The sequence below is a fragment of the Halichoeres trimaculatus genome, unplaced genomic scaffold (assembly GCF_033239565.1).
Source record: "Halichoeres trimaculatus isolate MK-OKI-2021-1 unplaced genomic scaffold, fHalTri1.1 fHalTri1_scaffold_18, whole genome shotgun sequence".
Lineage (NCBI taxonomy): Eukaryota > Metazoa > Chordata > Actinopteri > Labriformes > Labridae > Halichoeres > Halichoeres trimaculatus.
The window spans coordinates 23,256,286-23,263,789 of record NW_027437196.1 but is presented as its reverse complement, the minus strand read 5'-3'; the positions used below and the strand labels follow the sequence as shown (position 1 = coordinate 23,263,789).

At 38.1% G+C, this 7,504-nt stretch overlaps 1 long non-coding RNA gene across 1 annotated transcript; it reads left to right on the top strand.

Annotated features, from left to right (window-relative positions):
- Nucleotides 1–608: 608 nt before the first annotated feature.
- Nucleotides 609–3,402, top strand: LOC141807786 (uncharacterized). The gene is made up of 3 exons (XR_012599865.1): nucleotides 609–1,062; nucleotides 2,555–2,676; nucleotides 3,106–3,402. It is a non-coding gene; the product is annotated as an uncharacterized LOC141807786 (long non-coding RNA).
- The last annotated feature ends 4,102 nt before the right edge of the window (nucleotides 3,403–7,504 follow it).

The window sequence follows — 7,504 nt, the reverse complement described above, 5'->3', positions numbered from 1 at the left end:
ACAGACAATTCAGAAGCAGCATTTTTCTGTATTTTTGTGCTCAACATTTAGGAACACACAATAACAAACACACACAAAATGCTCATCCAACTTCTCAGTCCCTCTCCGCTTACAGTATTTTGGAGTATTTGAGCACATCGTGACCTCATTGGTTTCCATCCAGGGAACTCTGTTGTCATCTTCCCAGTTTAAAAACAAGTTGTCAAGTGGAAAGTTTTGGTTTAAGACCCAAACACACTACTTATCCTGCACCACAAGGCAGACTGACAGAGTTTGCAACCAGTTAAGGCATCAAACATCTCCAGAGATGGTGGAAACTATAACAGAATGTGCTGTATTACTAAAACTGCAAGAAATACTGAGACACTGCGGATGCTCCAAGAGAAATCCCAAAGCTTCATTTACATACGTGGTATTAAAAATGCAGAACCTAGCATACATAAGCAGCTAAAAGTGACAACAAGGTCATCGTCACCTGAAGTAAGGTATTGTTTTGAACTGTTTGCTGCAAGAGAAGGCTGGAAGGACGTTTTGTGACAAACAAACTGATAAATAACAGATGGTGTATGCTTCTCTGTTTCTGCCAAGGGGCAACATCCGGTTCGTAGAAATGAAGCCTATGCGGAAGTGCTAAAAGCCGCTGTTCGTCGAGACGCCGCTTGAGGCTGGCTGCAGAAAGACCGGAAGTTACATAGACCCCCAGCCAAAAAAACGGACTTTTACGGCATCAAAAAGCATATTTACAGCCTGGTTCAACAAACGGCTTGGGTCTTAAAAGTTGACATAACCATCGGCACACACTGTGAGGGGGGTGAATTTTTTTCTGATATTTTCCTTTTGATTATATCCACGTTTATCGACTTTTACCATATTTGGATAGATGAGGGCGTGGTTGACTTGACTGACAAGCGAGCGTCTATTAGCTTTTTGGCTCGGAGGCTAGGTTACAGATCGTGTAGTTGAGCTTGAACTGTTTTCATCATAAATGAATCCAAAAGTATCCTGCTGTGCCTTGGAATGTACTGACAGACCGTCCAAGAAGTCGGTGCAGCAGCTTTCCCGGTGAGTAATTCGTTTTCTATATTTTTTGTGTTACGTTATTAGCAGGTGTTAGCACGTAGACCGGAGCCGAACCGAGCGGCTAGCAGCTCTACGCCTATGCCGTAGACTGCTCACGGCCCACGGCTTATGACTTGAGCTTGTTAGCCAGCTAACCCTGTGGCTTTGGATCGCTTTTAATTGCCGATCAAGTCACACATGCGGGCAGTGCTAATGGAAACCTATGATAGAAAAGCATACTGGCATGTGTTCGGATTTAAATGTAGAATAATTAATTTTTCGCGGTTGTTAAAATGTGAAGTGCAAAGCTACCGAGTGAGATAATTTCAAGTCCACCACATGATCATTAATCTGGTACTGTGAGCGTCGATTTGTCTAACAAAAAAAATTATCAACGAAGAACACGGACCGACTGATCGATCTGTATATTTTAAATTCCTGAAAAGTATAATGCCATAATTCAATAGCTTTCATTATGAGAATCTGAGGATATATTGGTACGTGATTTACAGTCTATGAGGCTACGTTGTGTTTTAATTACACTACAATAGCCTTGAAATACTTTGTGCTGTATTTGTTAAAACTAGGGAGAGGCCATAAGAGAGGCTCTTAAAAACAGACTAAACAGTATGTACAGATAGTGTGTGCTGTGTTCTTCAGCTATTATCTGTGCCTGTAGGTAAGTTTTGTTCGACAGATAGACAGAGAGCAAAATAGATGACTGCAGTGAACTCCAAGTAGGATACATTGTGAAAGCAGGACATCTCACTACAACGAAGGGGACAATATCTATTCTCTGAGTACAGCTTAACCCTCAGGTGTGCAAAATATGAAAGCCAGTGCCCAGACTTTTTTCATTATCTTTAAAATTCTCCTTGGGCTTTGAAAAAATGTGTTTTCATTGATTTTTTTCAAATATGTGATCTTTTCAAAAAGTTACAGACATGTCTACGCCAGTGAAGTACATGTGTCTAGGTATTTAGCATAAAAGGGCATGAACTAAATGTATAAATGTTTTGGTTAATCGATGAATAATTATTTCTTTCTATTATGCTATTCAAAACATGTTAACATATATGCACACATTTTCTTTAACTTTGTGCAACATATATTTCATCAAAATCAAATCCCATGCACTAAGAAGAATGGCATGATATAGACAGGCTGATATGCAGTCCCACCAAAAAAACCATTTCATTTTGAGGAAAATGACTTTAAATAGCTGCTGACTTCAGTGACTACTGTGCGCCAGTAGCAAGGTGCAACTGCATTACAAGATTCAGGTCTAACACTGCATGTTGGAATCTCATTTCTCAACTCTCATGTGATTACAGTAGAATTTACAACACTATTTTGATTGCAGGAGAGATATCTTGAAATAAAATGAAGTCATTGTGAAACATCCAAAATACAAAATCCCAGCTGTAATTGTCAATAGACATGTGATTAAGGTCAGCTTGCCTGTATTTTGATGCACTTGTCAATTTTCCCCTAGGTGATCCAGACAGGCTGAACCAGTGGGTGATCAACATGAGAAGAGACAACTGGACTCCCAACGAGGCCTCTCGCTTGTGCAGTGAACACGTTGAAAGTTGTCACTTCAGCTCTGACTCCAGGGTACAGAGACCTTATTGGTGTAAACTAATTAAGTGATACCCAAAACTAAATTCTAACTTATACACACTATATCAAAACTAAGGCATAAATGAAGATGAGCATGTTTTATATTGTAATTGTCAGTGTACAAATACTTATCAAACCAGTCATTTGTGGGGAGTTTTTTTTTGTTATAGAGAGGTAATGGAAGAGTAATTGCTTTTATACATAAAATCTCTGACATTTATTCTAGAAATATCTTTTTTTCAGATGAGAGTGACGAATGAAGCATGATTCATAATTGAAACCAAGCCTCTAAGTGACTTGAATGCTTTGTTAGTAGTTGCAGCATTTTCAGTGTCGATGATATTAGTGACTGCAAAACTCTCTGAAGTTAATTTCCGTGATTTTACCTGTGACCTACCCTGTGTGTCTGTGTTTAACCTCCAGTGCCTCCTTCAAGCTCCTGCCCTGTCGCCCTTCGTCCACACTGCCTAGCTCCCTCTGTGACATCCTCTGTGGATCTGGATCTCTGGACTTTGGATCAACATACATCTTGTGAAATAAAACCCTTAAACTGCTCTCCTTGATCCAATTGAAAGTGTTTAAGAAGGTAGTATTAGTATTTCCTTTTGGCTTGTTAAACTAATCATACTTTTTAGGTAAACTTGTGGGGGTTCAAGACTCAATGCTGACTGTTAGTAGATGTATTGACTTAATGGATAACTAATTAAAATTCTGTTGTAATCAGGGGTATTTGCTAACTAAAGACTTTTTCAAAACTCAATGGGCCTCCTTCATTTTTCTTAAAATCATCTCATGCATTGCTGTCAATTTATGAGAAATGTATAGTTAGTGTTGTAATGTGATAGTAAGAAGTGTTGTTTGGACCCAAGCCCAGCTAAAAAAAGGCCAGAAATGTCTTTGGATGAAAGAAACTTAAACAGATAAAATTTCAAAACAAGGCAACAGTACTGTAAGGGAAAAGGGAAAGTTTTTGTACAGTCTGGTTTAAAAACAGGTCTGACCGCAGATGAGCTGCAACTGGGTCCTCAGGTGCACTGTTACCTGATGTACAGGTGAGTATGTCCAAAACGGTGGTGAGTGGGAAAAATACTGCGGCCAAGTAGCAGAACTGTGAAAGTGTCCACAAACACAAATCAGGTTGATAGAATTGCTTACAGTTGGATCCAATATCTGATTGTTACTAAATTCCCATTATCACAGCCAGACAATGCCTGTGAGTGGGTGGAAGGACACTATTATTTAAGGTTAAAAACTATGTGCAGCAGGCAGGTATCTTATTCTTGATCTGAGACAGTTTATCCAGCACCTCATCCACTGTTTTACTTGTGCTGTTAGTGCACATATTTTTCCAATGCATTATTCCTTTTGAATATTGACTTTGATCAGAATGTTGTTAAAAAAAGGGCTGTCTTTAAACCTAACTTACAATTTGGGGGCAATAGTCATTAGTTATTCTGTATAGAAAAGTAACTCACTCCAAACAGAAATAAAAAATTTTCTTATTAATGTTCCGTCTCAGAAAAGCTTTGTGTTAATAAAGCCTCTTCAATGAGTGAATTAGTTAAAGGTTCATGCTTTTGAGGGTATCTGAAGCCCAAAACTTGCTGTCAGTAATTAACACAAAGTGTTTCAAACATAACAATAATTTATTCAGTGCAAACATATTTCAAAACTGTCGTAACAAGATACAAAACTGTTCAGACTAACACAAACTTTAAAAAAATTACTTCAACACACTGGCTTGGAAACAAAAAGTCTTAAAAAATGAAGTCCATGTACATGCGCTAAGAGTGTCACTTCTTTAGAAGTCTGGTTAAGACTGACTGCAGACTGGAACCCAGCACACTAGCTGTCAGTGAGAGTCTCACGAAGCCTGCCAGTTAGGTCTGCAATCCATACTGTGTCAGGAGCAGATACAGACACGAACATGAAAACAGTTTTGGAAAGTTGAAAAACCACAGAAAAAAAACAGTGTTATGGCTTTGGATTCTTTTAAAAATTTACCTGAAACTCAACATTTGAAATGAAAGTGATGGACTATCAAATAAAAAGTTCCTGAAGACCAGCTTCAAAGGCAGAGACAGTTCACTGTGTTTTTAAGACACTGTGCTAATGTATTTTATAATTTCCGCTTGGTGTGAAATAACTCCATCCCTCAAAAATAGTCCGGGGCTGTCATGTCTAATGTGAGAGTGCTCAAGAAGCACACCACTATTTATAAATTTTCTGCTCTTTTCCATCTTTGCTTAGTTTTAACGTTCCACTGGCATCTCTGGGTGATGCCACACAAAATTATTTTCATGTCTGGGTGCTGGACACGGAGCTGCTGGAGGTCATCTTTCATCCCAGGTTGCTGCAGGTGTCACAGGTGGTTCAAAATCCACAGGGATCGTGTTTGGAGGGCAGGCAGTCATGGCTTGTTCCTTAGGTGTATAAGGGAAAGTAAAAATATATATGTTAAGAAAGAGATTTTTTTAACTGTCATGTCCAAGAAATTACCATACTTTTTGCTATTTGAGTACCAGTTTTACACAGTCTTTGGACTCCTTTGTGGCAAAACCACAACTGTATAATATTAAATCCATTGCAGTATGATGTACTTCCTTATTTAGTCTCATAACTTTCATCTTATTAAATATTATGCTCCCCCAATGAACTTTAAAAAAGAGCATGCACAAGCACCGTATAATTACAAATACTTCTCTACCTAAACTTAATGTAATTATCATCTAATTACCGTCATCATTTTTTACTATACTTGTACACTGAGAAATAACTTGCATGTAATAATAATATAATATTGAAATACAAGATGACAGTTTCTCACAACTTTTCTACAGTTTTGGCTCAACTTACCTCAAAAAGTGCGATCAAAGGGTGCGGAGGTTCGGAGACGAAGGGGATTGCCGGTTAGTTGCCGGTTAGCTTACGTTAGCTCCGCTAAGTAGCATTTAGCGTAGCTTAGCCGTAGCGTCGAACTAAATGGGCGCGGTTTCATCGCCCAACCACAATTCAGCCCGCCCAGACTCCGCCTCTGAACCGGAGCCTGGCTCCACCGGAAGGCTGCATTTCCATGATGGCCGCAGCCATGGATTGGCTTCAAAATCGGGTCTCAGAACGCACGGGTGACGTCAGCGACGCTTCGTCCATTTTTTTTACAGTCTATGGTTTCTGCACATGTACACTGAAACACAACAATTCAGTTCTAAAACAGTTCTTACTATTAGCGCAAGCTATTGATTGTGGTGCTCTAAAATGCTCAAGCTATACAGCACAAAGTCAAAAGCTTTTTTTCTCATTTCTAGTGAAGTATGTTTTATCTGTCTTAATTTGTGACACGTTCCTGCACAGACAGACCTTATGGAGAGCTGCCAACAATATGCAGCCCAGTTTGCTAAAATTGCAATGGGTTATATTAATAATCACAAAGTTAGTTCATATTTAATACTGTGAGCTCAGCAGAACAAATCTCCATCTAAAATTTTTCACTCTATTTTAATTTTAATTATTTAATTTATTTTTTACCCCAATACCGAGATTTACCTTAACTTCCTGAACTTTGTGTTGTCTTTCCTTAAAATCTGAGATTCAGTATTTGTTAACAGTAGGTTGACCATTCTTTCACCTGCGAAGTATAGAAAAAAGTTACTTTTTAAGTTATTACAAGCCAAAATTAGATGTGTTGATTTATTAAGCTTAAGAATCTGACTTGGAGATCGGTTTCTCCTCCATGTTTCAAAAAATGGTTGAATGACATAGTTTCTTGTTTATATTTGGAGGAGATCCAGGATACTTCACAGGTTCCCTATATTGATTATATCCAGAGGGACAGGCAGCAACCTCAGGACTAACTGCACTGAAATGTATCCACTTGTATTATATTCAATACCTGGTGCTGTGAACAATCATACTCTGACCCTCCTTGACCTCTCTTGATCTCAGCCTCATGGACTCAATCTCTGACCATATGGCCCTTTTCTAGACTGACATGCCTATTTATATTTCTGTATACATTCTTTCATTTGTTGGTGTTGGCAGTATCTTTTGTTTTCTTGGTTGTCTTTTGGTTTCACGTATATAATTATTATATATATTACATATTTGAAAAGCCATAAACCAAATATTAAAAAAAAAAAATGTTTAACAATCTGACTTCACTTAAATTCAAATGATATTCTTTATTTTGGAAACTTAACCTAAACTTGATTTGATATAAATAAATAAATACATAAATAAATAAATACATAAATAAATAAATAAAAACAAACAAACAAACAAACACATATCAGGTCATACTTTTGGCTGATTGTTTCAGTTTTCTGGATTCCTCAGGGTGAATGGGGCTTAAGTTCTGGAAGCCATTGCAGGAAACCAAACACCAACGCTCCTCAGTTTGGAGTTTGTGTGTAGGCAAGTAGAAGAAGAAAAATGTGACAAAGTAAACAAAGAGCAACAATGGAAAAAATCAAGCAATTCACCTTATTTGTGATTGCCATGTAGCTCTCTTTTACAAAGCACAAACAAGTCTTGTTATAGAGGAAGCTGTGTGCCATAAGGAGAAATACTATAACTGTTGTATGGTAAGTGATGATTCTTTCAAACAATCAACAAACTGCGGTGTTTCTAGCCCCACTTTCTGGGGTCAGATCGGTTTAGTCTGGCACCCAAACAGAAGGATACCAAAAAGTGGGATGGTTTGTCTTGGTTATTTGGGGATGAGTCGGTGGAATTGCCACAAAATGCGTGCTGTACCGAGACGAACCAAACAGAACTGCTTGGTGGAATGGGGCTTAACTTTTAGGGCAAAATAATGTCATTTTTG